This window comes from Lipotes vexillifer, unplaced genomic scaffold (assembly GCF_000442215.2).
Source record: "Lipotes vexillifer unplaced genomic scaffold, Lipotes_vexillifer_v1.1 scaffold417, whole genome shotgun sequence".
NCBI classification, from domain to species: domain Eukaryota; kingdom Metazoa; phylum Chordata; class Mammalia; order Artiodactyla; family Lipotidae; genus Lipotes; species Lipotes vexillifer.
Genome location: NW_006791294.1, coordinates 1,197,833 through 1,211,504, shown reverse-complemented (window position 1 = coordinate 1,211,504; position 13,672 = coordinate 1,197,833).

The window sequence follows — 13,672 nt, the reverse complement described above, 5'->3', positions numbered from 1 at the left end:
GAACCGCTGGTCTGGTTACCTCCCACACATCCTAGTCTCAGCTGACATATTATTCCCACCAGGGAGCTGACCTTGACCCCGGGGTTGGGTCCACATAGCACACCACCCTTTCCTAACGCGCAGCACAGCTGTAACTAAGTTTGTGTGAACTGCTTGCATGGTAACCATCTCTTCTGCTTCCCCTGAGGGCTAGCAGTGCGTCCCCTTTATCCCTCGTGTATCCTTAGCAACCTGCTCAGAGCTTGGTGCATAGAAGATGCTCAGGTAGCAGCTGTCAAATGAATGAACCAGTCAACTGAGCTAGAGACTGAAAATGCCAAACCTTCAATTCTCTAACACTCCCCTCTGATCTAGATGAGCAGGCAAAGTTTTTCTTTAAAGGACCAGGTAGTAAAAATGATAGGCTTTGTGGGCCATACAATCTCTGTTGCCACTACTCAACTCTGCCATCGTAGGGCAAAAGCAGCCACAAACACTATGTAAGTGAACGGGCATCGCTATTCCAATAAAACTGTATTTAGAAAAACAGGTAGTAGGCCAGATTTGGTCTCCAGATGGTAGTCTGGCGACCTCTGTTCCGGACTTGAACAGGGAACAGCCAGCGAAAAGCAATAAGGGGCAAAGCGGAGACTCAACGGCTCAAGTGCCTGGAGGCAGCATGGCCGAGCATGCCCTCCAGCTCTCTGCCCCTCCACTGATGGGAGCAAAAGGAAACTTCCCCAGTGGGGCTCTTGGGCAAGACTTTGGGGATGCTTCCCAACGCAGAGGAAGGGAGTAGATGAGCCCAGGTCCCCTGGTTTGAGACTCTGGCCAGGGCACAGAACCAACTCCCAGAGCCAGGGAAGTTGTGCCTACAATGGAACCCATTGATGGAGAACAAGGGTGGTGTTGAAAGCTGGTGCGTCGCTTGTCACGGTTCGCCAAGGGGATGCGGTAAGCTGGGCTTTCTTCACATCCTGATGCTGCTGACGATCTGGCGCAGGGGGCCTTCCTGTCCTCGGGAGAGGCCCCCATCCCTGCTCCGGGGGCAGGCAGCCCGGCTCAGGAGTGCATTCTGCCCTTTGTTCCGGCTGATGGAGCCGGGAGCTGGGCTGCTCCAACTCTAAGACATACCAGTGATTCCTCTGGCTGCTGGAGGCCTTTCCCTCTGCCCCAGCCTCCTTCCCAGGGACATGGCTACCCAAGTGAGAGATGCAGGCCTTTTTTTCAACTGCTTCCTTGGATGGGTGTGCTTTGCAGCTGTTTGTTTAACTGGCAAAGGGACTTTCTCTTTCATGAAGGAAGCCCTTTGTTTCACAGGTATTCCTAAGAGTCGCTTCCATTGTGGTCCCCAAAGCATCTGCCCTGAGGGAGGAGGGCGGGGGAGGGAAAGAAGGAAAGCATCCAAGGCCTTGGCATGGGGTCCTCTGCTCACCCCGTCCTCACCCACTGGAATGACAGGTGTACACAAAGGGTTGGTTCTCCTGAGGCAAGACCAGCTCCAAGGCAGGGGACTCCCCTAAGGGGGGCAGTGTGCATCCCACAGGCCAGTGCAGAGACCACGGGGCTTTCTGGCAAACCCTACTTGGCTCCGCCTTGTTGAAATCTTAGGCAAATGCCTGAACCTCCAAGAGCCTCATCATCCCATTTTCCTTCTCCCATCATAATGCTGGTGATGCTTTAGGGAAAATGCGTGTGGGGTGCCTGCCACATAGGGGATGTCCAATTAAGGGGCCATTGCTATTCTAAGGGCCTTCTATTCTAGGGTCTCTGCTTCGCTTGGTGAGCCAACCTTGTTCTCTCAGAGCAGCTGTTCTCTGGGGCTGGAACTGGCCCCAGCCTCACAGTCATCTGACATCACGAGCAGAAATTAGAGAAATCCCAGGGAAGGACTCCGATTGGCTTAGCTTGTGTCACGTGCCTGGACCCACCACCCTGGTGCTCAGTCACCTGACCACACCTAGACTCCAGGAGAGAACACTGTGACTGGCCATTGCTATCAGAATCACATAGATCAGTTTCCCAGAAGGATGGCAGTGCAGTTCAGGGAAGACATGGCAAAGTGAGTCCATTACACACTCCCGTGTGGCACTTCATGGGAAAACACTGCCCAGCAGCCTGGGATTGAGACAGCCTTCCTTGGAGAATGTCAGGAAAAGCCCAGAGACATACACGGGGCTCGTCTGCCGGGAAGCTGCCAGCGTGGTGACATCCAAGTGGTACCACACCCCAGCTAAGCTGAGGCAAGCAGGGGGAGAGGGTGTCTAGAGCTAGATGAGAGCTTCTGAGGCTGCTGGGAACTAGGAATCTGGCCCAACTGGGGGAGTTATCACTTGTGAAATATACCCCCTGCGTGTCTAACACTGAGGAGGGACGGTGGTGAATGAGACAGACACGGCCCGACCATCAAGCCATGGCAGCCTAAGAGGGGAGGGAGATGGCCGTTAAACAAATAAAGGCCCAGTTAATATATAATTACAAAGTGAAATTGATGCTGTGAAAAAAAGACAGTCAGGGATTGAACCTCAGCGGGTCAGAGAAGTCTTTTCTGAAGGTATGTCCTTTAAACTGAGAATCACAAGTGAACTGGCTCTAACCAGGTGACAGGCACTGAGAACAGTCCAGCAGAGGGAACAGCATGTGCTGTGGCTCTTCCCATCATCACGAGGCACAGAAACACCAGAGGCTTGAAGGACTGGCCCTCTAATTGGGGAAGCAAGAGGTAAGCCTACCGTGAGGCTCTTGGACGTGTTACTCACTGCACTGCAGAGTCAGAGCCAGAATGAGAAGGGCAGAGACAGCAAGAGTCTCGTCCTCATCCAGGGCGCCCTTTGCTTGGCTGCGATTTCCCTGGAGCTGGGAAAGCCAAACGAAGGATTGGATTGCCACAAAACTAGTTCATAATTGGCACGGTGAGCACTTGCTGCTTAGATCTGCCCCACACTCCTCTGAGCCGCTATCATCCATCCCGCCCAAAGCAGAGTGGCAGGTGTGACCCAAACTAAGCCAATTACAACACCCTATCCCCTCCATCAGTCTGAGACAAGAATGGGAATGGAGCTAACACTCAAAGAAAAGCAGAGCTGCTCAGAGCTGAGTGACGAGAGAGAAATAGAGACAGACATCACTTGAGCCCCTGGATTCAGTGGCTTTTTTAGGTTCATGCGATGATTACATACCTTTTTAAATTTTTTTCTAAGTAAATCTCAATTTAGATTCTAACATTTGGAACCCAAATGTACATCAGAATTTAGGATGATCCAGATTGTAGAAAGGTAATACATTGCATATGCTATACAATGGGGAAACATCTCGGTATCAAATATGATATTTCTAGAGAAGAACATATGACTATTCATGCCAATTGGGATCAATAAAGACTGTAAAATAGCCTCATGTCAGGTTTTGCTGACATACGAATTTGCACCAAACATAAGAAAAGCACTTTCTATTTTCACAGTGGTTTAAGGTTCTGCACTTGTGGCTAAGGGATTGCAGATCCTGAAATATATCAGAAATTCATTCAAGTAACACTTATTGGACCCCCATTAGGGGGTCTGGGCACTGTACCAGGTGTTTTTTGCAGATAACATTCTGAGCCTTTGAAACTGGACTGCAGAAGGATGAGCAACACTGCCAATGTCATACAGCCCTAAGTACCAGGCTTAGTTTCCAAACCAAGGTTTAGCACCAAAGTCTGTACTTTTCTGTCACCCCAGTGGTTCGCAAAATCCATTCTGTGGTGAATTTTCCACTAGCACAGCACAATGAGAAAAATAAGGGCAAGATGTTGACTTTTTCAATAGATAAGATGTACTTAACCCTGGGGATTCACTTCTATTCTGATTGTCTACTTGCTTTTTAGTGCTCAAATGTTCTCTCGAAGAAGAGACAATGGTAGTGGACTCAAAAATGCCTTCACACAGCAAAAGTAACCTTCACCTATAACCTTTACCAAAGACCAGTGAGAAAATGGTACTGGTCGATGAAATTCAGAAATCCAGGAGGCCCAGAGTCCACGGGGCTGATGCAGCATCCATCCACCAGGACACAGGCCTTCGTGGAAACCACAGGCAGCCTCTGCTCCCCATACCTGCAACCTGTGATCCTGACACAGAGACCAACGGGAAATATAACACGTGTACTTGAAACCCAGCTGATTCCTGCCGTGGCTCCCATCAAAAGCAGTTTTCCCTCTGCGGGAATATCTGTCACTTTCACACCGTGCCTGTCACAGAAACAATTGCTGAATCAGTTCCCCAGGAAGTGCCAACCTGTCTCATTTGCATGCTCAGGTCTTTGGGGATGGGAGTGGTGCCTGTCCCCATTCTATCCCCAGGGTTGTCCACATCTTGTAGGAGTTGTCTTGAGGATGACATAAGATGAAATCTGTAAATCCCTTAGCACAGTGCCTGACAGGGAGTAGGTGCAAGGCAAATGCTTGTTTCCTTCTCTCTGCAAATTGATGCACAGGAGCGTATTAATTTTTTAAAAAACAAAAAAAAAACACTTCTCAAGTTGTATGGGAGTCTGTTTTTGGTCTCATCCAACAGAGAATTTTTTTTAAAAAGAGACTTAATTAAAACCACAATGAGATGCCGATCCACATGTACCAGAACGGCTGAAATCAAAAAGATGGACAACATGCAGGATACAGGAGGATGTGAAGGAACTAGAATGCTCATACACTCCTGGTGGGAAGGTAAACATGTATCCACTATGGCAATCTGTCTATCAGTATCCATTAAGTAAAACATATACCCTGGGGCTTCCCTGGTGGCGCAGTGGTTGAGAGTCTGCCTGCAGATGCAGGGGACACAGGTTCGTGCCCCGGTCCGGGAAGATCCCACATGCCATGGAGTGTCTGGGCCCGTAAGCCATGGCCGCTAAGCCTGCACGTCCGGAGCCTGTGCTCCGCAACGGGAGAGGCCACAATGGTGAGAGGCCCGCATACCGCAAAAAAAAAAAAAAAAAAAAAAGAAATATACCCTGTAAACCAGCAATCCCACAATTCCAGAAATTAGCATTTATGTCCACCAAACAGTAAATACAAATATATTAAAGGCAGTTTTATTCATAATAGCCCCAAACTGGAAGCAACCCAAATGTCCATCAACAATAAAAATTAACAGTAGTATATCAATACAGTGCAGTATTACACAGCAAAGAAGAATGAACTACTGCTACTGAACCACATGGATGAATCGCACAGACATAATAATGCTGGATAAAAGAAGCAAGACACAAAAGAGGACATTTCTATGATGTCTGTGTTAGTTAATTTTATGTGTCAACTTAGGTGAGCCACGGTGCCCAGATATGGGACCAAACATTATTCTGGATGTTTCTGTGACAGTGATGATATTAACACTGATGGATTTTGAGTAAAGCAGATTGCCTTCTCTAAGGTGGTGGGGCTAATCTAATCAGTTAAAGCCCCGAAGACCTCCCAGAGTGAGAAGGAACTCTGCCAACAGATGACCTTCAGACTTGAACGTTCGCTGGTCTCCAGCCTGCCGGTCCACCCTGCAGATTTGGGGCCAGCCACCCTCCATAATTGCACAAGCTATTGCCCTAAAATAAATCTTTCTTTCTATATATATTTAAGTGTCCTATTGGTTCTGTTTCTCTGGAGAAGTCAGACTAGTACAACATCCACAACCAGCAAAGTTCATCTATGATGATACAGATGAGATCAGTGGTCACCTTTGGGTGGGGTGCTGAGTAGGAGGGAGAGGAAGGAGGCTTCTGGGGGTGCTGGCAATGCTCTATGTCTTGATCTGGGTGTTGGCTACACAAAGGATTATCTTTGTAAAAATTCAGCAAGCTGTGGGACTTCCCTGGAGGTCCAGTGGTTAAGACTCTGCACTTCCAATGCAGGGGGGTGTGAGTTTGATCCCTGGTCAGGGAACTAAGATCCTGCAGGCTGCGTGGCTTGGCCAAAAAATGGAATTAAAAGAAAAAAAAATTGCGAAGAAAAAAAATTGAAACAAAAAAGAATTTAAAAATTCATCAAGCTGTATACTTAAGATCAGTGCATTTTATGTGTGTTATATCCCAATAAAAAGCATAAAAACAAAACAAGATAAAAACATTGTTTGTCATTCCCCCAGGCTCCATCCAACACAGGGAACTTATCTTTCTCTGCAAGGAGATCCAGGGCATTGGCTAGGAGATGGCCAGGCACCAGCCGGTGGGATGAAACTGCTCAGAATACATTCATACATCCAACAAACGTTCAGCAACACTCTACCTGGTGCTAACCACTGGGACACACAAGACTCATTCCCCGCTTGTAGGGAATTTATGCTCCTTCGTAAAGTTTCATTTTAAGGAAAGAATCACACACACAAACATAAGATTACAACCGTGACAAGTGCTGCAAAAGGAGATGCTACAGTGAAAACCGAGATTTAAGGGGATTCAACCCATTTGGGCGAATCAGAATTTCTTGAAAAAGTTGTACCCGAGCTGTCTGAAGGATGAGTTAGGGGCAAAGAGGAATGGGAGTCTGGAATAGGCCCCTCCCAGAGGAACAGCAGATCCAAAGTCTCTGTGGCAGAGAGACCAGAGTGGCAGAAGCAGGGAGAACAAGGGGAAGCCCAGTGCTGGGTGAAACCCAAGGGGTCTGTGAGTGCCAGGCCACTAGACCACACTGGCCTGGGACGCCGTGACAAGGCTCTGGGTTTGATTTAGGGCAGTGGTTCTCAACTGGCAAGGGGGTAGTGTGGAGGAAGGGCGGCCGTTCTAGGGACCATTTGGCTATGTCTGCAAACATTTTTGGTTGTCCCATCTTGACGGGGGTGGGCAGAGTGCTACTGGCATCTAGTGGGTAGAGGTCAGCTTGGTAAACATCCTACAGTGCCCAGGACGCCCTACAATAGAGAATTATCAGGCCCAAAATGTCAATAGTGCTGAGGTTGAGAAACCCAGCTCTAAGAGAAAAAGACCTTTGGGGGTTACAAGCAGAGAGTGGAGGGTCATGTGACCAGAGTTGCATTTTTGAAAACTTCTGGCAGCAGTGTGGAAAAGGGAACAGTCTAATAATAACAACAGCAGCAGCAACCACAGCAGCTCCCTCTTTATCCAACACCTACTATTTGCTAGACACCATGCCAAGCACTTTATGAGCATCACAGCACTCAGTCCCAAGAGAGCCCCATTTTACAGATGAATAAAGTGAGTGCCAGGGAGGGAAATTCATTCACCTAAGATCACGCAGCTGGAAAGTGGTGGACTTGGGTTCTGGAACTCTATAATGCTTCTTTAGACAGGCCGCTGTTCCCGCCTGACCTGAGCAGGAACAGGCTTCCATCTGGTCCAGCCGCAGCTCAGAGATACCCGCTCCATCCTTCCTGTGGACCTAAGGGGCTGGTTCCTGTGAAGCATCATGCCTCCCGCCCACGAACTGTTCAGACATCATACTTCTTCCCCGCAAATTACATGAGAAGGACACAACTAATCATTCCTGCCGCACGGAATTATTCTGGAGAGTAAACAGGTGGAGCCCCACCCCTTGGTCAATTAGGGCTGCCCTTTAATCCTGCCTGTGTTGTTAAACATGCTGTATTAAGACCACATTTTTTGTAGGCACAGAAGAGGGAAATCACGTAATGGCCCCCTGAAAGAGCTCCTGGTTCCTTGTAGCAGGCCGGCTTCCAGCCCCTCAAGGGATGCCCCTTCCTGGCCTCCTTTGTTGCATTTCTGCAGAAGGAAAGGTGGGCCCAGCACCTACCAAATGCTGGGAGGCCCCTGGATGGCACCCTTCAGGAAGAGCTTCTCTGGGAGAGGTCAGATCCCAACAACCAGGTTGCCAGGATTTGAGGGCCTTCCCTGGGGTAGTGTTAACTCAGAAGAAAAGGGGTAGAATTGTTGGGGACCCCATCCTCTTTCTTCTGGTAACAGGACCCATTTTCATCTGGGGAGCCACCTCTCCATCACTTTCAGTCCATATTATCTTCCGCAGTTGACGCCCCACCCACTCCAGGTCACATGATCCCACGTGGCCAAACAGCATGTTCCAGTCCGGTCCAGGGAATCCCTAGGGACTGGTTCCCCAGGCACCTGCCCAGCCGCCCACTGACGCTCAATCCTAGGCACTCAGAATTTTGTAGAGGAAGAAAATCTCTTTCCACTGAGACTGCTAACTTGGAAGGTCTTCATCTGACCAGGGGTCCCCTCACAAGGACAGCCAGTCTGAGAGTGAAGACAACAGAAATGTCAAGACCACACCTGCTGAAAAAGTCACATGAGCCCCCAGGTCGGCTTGTGCACTCTCGGACTTTCCACATACCCAAGCCAATAAGCTGCACTTTTTTGCCAAAGCTACTTTGAACTAAGGTTTCTGATACTTGCAACCAAGGAGTTTCAACATGGATCCTACCTCAACTCCACAGGTATCTGCTGCGCGCTGGGTCAGGCTCAGTCCATACCAGCCACTATGGGTCCTTACGGTGAAGCAGGCTACAGGTCTCCAGCCACGGGGAGATGACAGAAAAGAAAAATCTTTTCTATTACCTGCATCTGGGCAATAAAAGGGATCAGAAGCAGAAGAATCAGTCCAGTCTCTTTCCATTGTGAATCACAGAAATCTGATTCATATGTGCCTAAGAAACAGTGGAAATTTATTGGCTCATATAAAAGCAATGTCGGGACTTCCCTGGTGGTCTGGTGGCTAAGACTCCACACTCCCGATGCAGGGGGCCTGGGTTTGATCCCTGGTCAGGGAACTAGATCCCGCGTACGGCAAAGAAGATCCCACATGCCGCAACTAAGACCTGGTGCGGTCAAATAAATAAATAAATAAATATTTTTAATAAATAAATAAAAGCACTGTCAACTTTAGGAATGGCTAAATCCAGGTGCTCAAAGATGCTTTCAGGAATCCCTCCACACACACACACACACACACACACACACACACACACACACACACTTGCTCTCACATGGACTCTCTCTTACACCCTCTTGCTGTATCTCTCTCTTTATCCATTTATCCATCCACATTCATTGATTCTTCAGTATACATCTTTTCACACATTAATATCTCTGAAATCAGAATGTGACATATAGCCAAAGGCACGTCATAGCTTAACTGGCAGTCTTTTTTTCTTAGTTGTACAGAAAATAATGAATTGTGTGTCTTACAATCAAAGGAATTCCTTTTCTGTGGCTAGCTTCTCTAGGTCTGAGCCTCGCCCACTGCAGAGGGGTTTCTTCCACGTGATGGAAGAAGAGGGAGCATGGCCAGAGACAGCTCTAACATCCCAGAGGCAAGGGAGAGCTGATCTCCCCCATGTCTGTGTATAAAATGACAAGGAAGGCTTCTGATTGGCCCGGCATGGGTCATGTTATAATCCCTGGGGACTTGGAAATGGGGAGCTCTGGTTCTCCAGGCCTGGCCCTCATGCCCACCCCATAGCCTTGGGTCCAAGCTTCCATGATTGTCAGCTCCACCCAAGCCACAAGGAACACAGGAGGGCAAGTGAGGGCCTGGGGACAAGGGATGCTAGACAAACATCATCAACAAATGTCTTCAACCAACTGCATTTATGATCCTGATTACTATTCAAGCTAATGCATACTGACCATAGAAAAATGAGAGAAAACAAAGGATGAAGATAGAAATCACCCTCAATGCCACTGATCAGCGCTCAACACCATTAACTCGGGTGCATTTTGGAGTTTCCTGGGACAAATCACTAAATGAAAAGCTGGGTTTGCTGGCAGTCGTTCTCTTAGCAGACCAGCCCTGGTCCCTGAGGAGCCCATTAACATTGGCTTGGACTCTTCAGCCCAGCATGTGGTCTGGCCCAGCCTGGCATGTACAGGGTCAGACAGACGGCCCTGCCCGCCTGACCTCATGCACATGGCCCCCATCTGAGCTGCTTCTTGGCAACCCTGCCCCTCTGCCCTCAGAATGGGGTCACCAGCTGAGAGCAGAGCAAGGCCCTCAGAAGACTCCAGTCCTAATCTCTTCTTGCTCTGATGTGAGCATGTGAATGGATGCAAACACTCAGGGATGCATGATGTGCGGGGTGCATGTGCAAGCATGTACATGTGCATGCATTCACACACATCTGCCCCTGCCCATATGGGGAGTGTGTGTCCATGCAAATGCATGTTAAGGAAATACATACATGTACGTGTCCACATGTGTGCATATGTAGGTGCGCGGTTGCACCTAAAGCCAGACAAGGGCTCCAGCTCACCCAGGACCCTTCCCGCGCAGCCACCTGCTGCCACCCCCACCCCCAGTGGAGACTGATGCCTCTCTTTCCTTTCAGAGCTTTCACTTCCCCACCTCCTGGCCTCTACTCCCTCCCCAGCACTCCAAGGAAAGCACTTGCCTGTTAGTATCTCCATTTGCAAGATAAAAAACTAAGGTCCAGAGAGTATAATGGAGCAGCAGCCTGTGGTCACACCACCAGTTAGTGGTGGGACAGATCAGTCTCCTGGCTTATGTCCCCAGGGTCTTTCCCCCAGAAAGGGAGTTTTAGGGCTCATTCAGATAACAAAGCAACACATTCACCCATCCTTTCAACTATACAAACATTTCCCGGCACCTCTGAGAGCGCAGGACTGGGGCCTGGGGCCTTGGATACAATATCTCCAGTCCTCCCAACAGCCCATCGACTCCATTTTGTACAGCGGAAGCTCAGAGAGGTTAAGCAGCGTGCTGATGTCACATAGTAGCTGCAGTAGATGCTACGGTTTCAGACTCACCCTCTAAGACCAAGACTGGGAGTGGGGGCACCGACAGCTCACAGAGAGCTCCTCCCTGGTAATCGCCCTCAGCCTCAGAGACCTGCTTTCTCCAAGCCCATGGCCCTTCCCTGGAGAGCAGTTTGCATCCAGTGACCGACTGGTGGATACAGTCTTTGCCTTGCCTGGGGACCTCTGTGAAAGGCCCACCCCGCTCAAGAGCTCCCCCAGGGGATGGGCTGAGACGCCCGCCCCCCTCTGCCCAGCTCAGCTGCCCACTCTCCCGCACAGGTGTGGCTCCTGAGAACACACCCCATTAAATGTCCCGCACACAAATCTCTGGTTTAAAGTTTGTTTCCCAAGGACCCAACTGAAGGCAGGTAGTGAGTGCAGGGCTGGGACCTGAAGCTGAGGCTGATGGGCTCCCACATCCAAGACCTCCCCACCTGCCACTCTGTTGTCTGGGCCTGATGCCCACCGGGGCCTCACACCTCACCTGCAGCATTCTGGCCAGCAGCCAGTTCCTGCGTCCCCCGTCAGGGCTGGGAACAGCCTGGCTACTAGAGGAAGCAACGGGGTGTCTCGGAGTGTGGGGCAGCCTGAAACTTTGGCAGAAGAGCCGTTTGTCTTCCTGGAATTTGGACTCAGCAGCTCAATGCCAAGCCTGGGGGCCACACAGAACTCCAACGCCCCTCCCCCCCGCCCCCGGCCAGCTTCCTCTGAACCTCCCTGAGCTCCCCACGCCCCAGCCGCCTGGGTGCCGTTACCCCCGACGCGGTCTCCCTAGCGGGGTCCTCAGCCGTACTCGTCCCTCTGCCTGGAATCCCCTTCCAGGCCCTCGACATAGGCTGCCCCCGCCTCATGGCTCGGGCCTCGTCTTTTTCCCAGTGCTGACTGCCCAGGGGCTTCTTCTAAGGCACTTTTAAAACTCCTAGTGTGCTCAGGCTACCCCACCCAACCCCGACCCAGGGCAATTAAGTCAGCCTCTGGCGAGAGGGACGCCGGGGTTTACGTTCCTCAGGTCAGGGGTCAGCAAGCTTCCTCTATACAGGGCCAAATACCGCCTCTACTGCAGCGACTTAGCTCTGCACAGGCAGCGCGCTGAAGCAGCACAGACAATGTGCTGTGGCTGTGTTCGAATAAAACTTTATTTACAAAAGCAGGCTGCAGCTGGATTTTGTAGTTTGCCGACCCCTGCCCTAGGTGAGCCAAGGTTGAGAACTACTGTTGGAAAGCAAGCTAAAAATAAACAAACAAACAAAATGAAACAACCGCAACAAGAAAAACCCCTGTCACTCATTGTGTGAATCAGATTTCCTCTCTTGTTCTCACCATGAAAACAAATGCAGAGGGACTTCCCTGGTGGCACAGTGGTTAAGAATCCGCCTGCCAATGCAGGGGACACGGGTTCCAGCCCTGGTCCGGGAAGATCCCACATAACGTGGAACAACTAAACCCATGCACCACAACTACTGAGCCTGTGCTCCAGAGCCCACAAGCCACAACTACTGAAGCCCACGTGTCACAACTACTGAAGCCCACTCGCCGAGAGCCCGTGTTCCGCCAACGAGAAGCCACCGCAATGAGAAGCCTGCACACCACAACGAAGAGTAGCCCCGGCTCGCCGCAACTAGAGAAAGCCCGCGCACAGCAGCAACAAAGACCCAACACAGCCAAAAATTAATTAATTAATTAATTAACTTTTAAAATGCCCTGGTGTTGATGACAAACAACATCAACTTTATGATGATTTGCTGATCACCTGATCTTCAAACCCATATTTCAAATGTTTGTGTTACCAAAATGACCTCATTCTTTTTTATCAATTAATGAAACGATCCATATTAGCCATTGGAACCTAGAAAATAAATCTATGCTAGTTACAAAAAAGAAAGGACTAAATTCCACAGGCAGAGAGGAAATGCTTCATAAACGTCGCTCAATTGAATTGAGCGAATGTTCACAACTGCTGTTCAGATGCTTAAAAACTGTTACATCCGGGGGCTTCCTCCGAAGATCCCACATGCCGCGGAGCAACTGAGCCCGCGAGCCACAACTACTGAAGCCCACGCGCCTAGAGCCCGTGCTCTGCAACAAGAGACGCCACCGCACTGAGAAGCCCGCGCACCGCAACGAAGAGCAGCCCCCGCTCGCCGCAACTAGAGAGAGCCCGCGCGCAGCAATGAAGACCCAACGTAGCCAAAAATACATAAATCTATTAAAAAAATAAAGTCTTTATTTAAAAGAAAAAAGAAAAAGAAAAAGACCTTGGCCCTCCCAGAGCTTTTGGACAGGGGAGGAGAGAAGGTGCAAAAGAGCAGGAGCTCTGCCTGGCTCAGGGGAGGGGAGAGGCACAAAGCAAGTGCTGGCTCCCGGCCCCCACTTGAGGAGCGGAGCCAACGGGCTCCATCCCCTGCAAGCGGAGAGGGCAGCCAGGACCTGGGCCAGCCTCAGATGGAGCCTTTAGGACTTCGCCCTGGTTTCCTGGGGGCACGGGGAGGCTGCAGCTGCCAGGGTCACTTGGCAGAGACACTGGGTCGACTGCTAACCCAGGGGAGACCTCTTCCTCCAAGCTGCCCGCAGTCGGCAAAATGAGGGGCCAGGGCAGGCACATCCTGGATGGGAGTGATTTTTCCTCAGGACAGAAGAACCCTTTGGTCAGAAAGGAAGGAGACAAATTCACAGCATGTTAAGCGCCCAGGTGGCTCTTCGGCAGATAGAGGACTACAGAAGCCAGGGATGGGAAGGGCAGGGGCTCCATAGGAACCGAAAACTGGGAAGCCAGCAAGAGTCACCCTGGGGGCTCGTCTCTTATCTCTGCTTCTCTGGAGCTCTCTGCTCTCTGAAGTGTCCCTACATCCTCAGAATTCCTTTTCCTGTTGATATTCATCACTGTCTTTCATCTGGGAACCTTCCCTCTAATGTCAGGTGATCTTGGCTATTTATTCACATTTAAGAGTGAGATTCAAATGCTGCTGGGCAGGGAAAG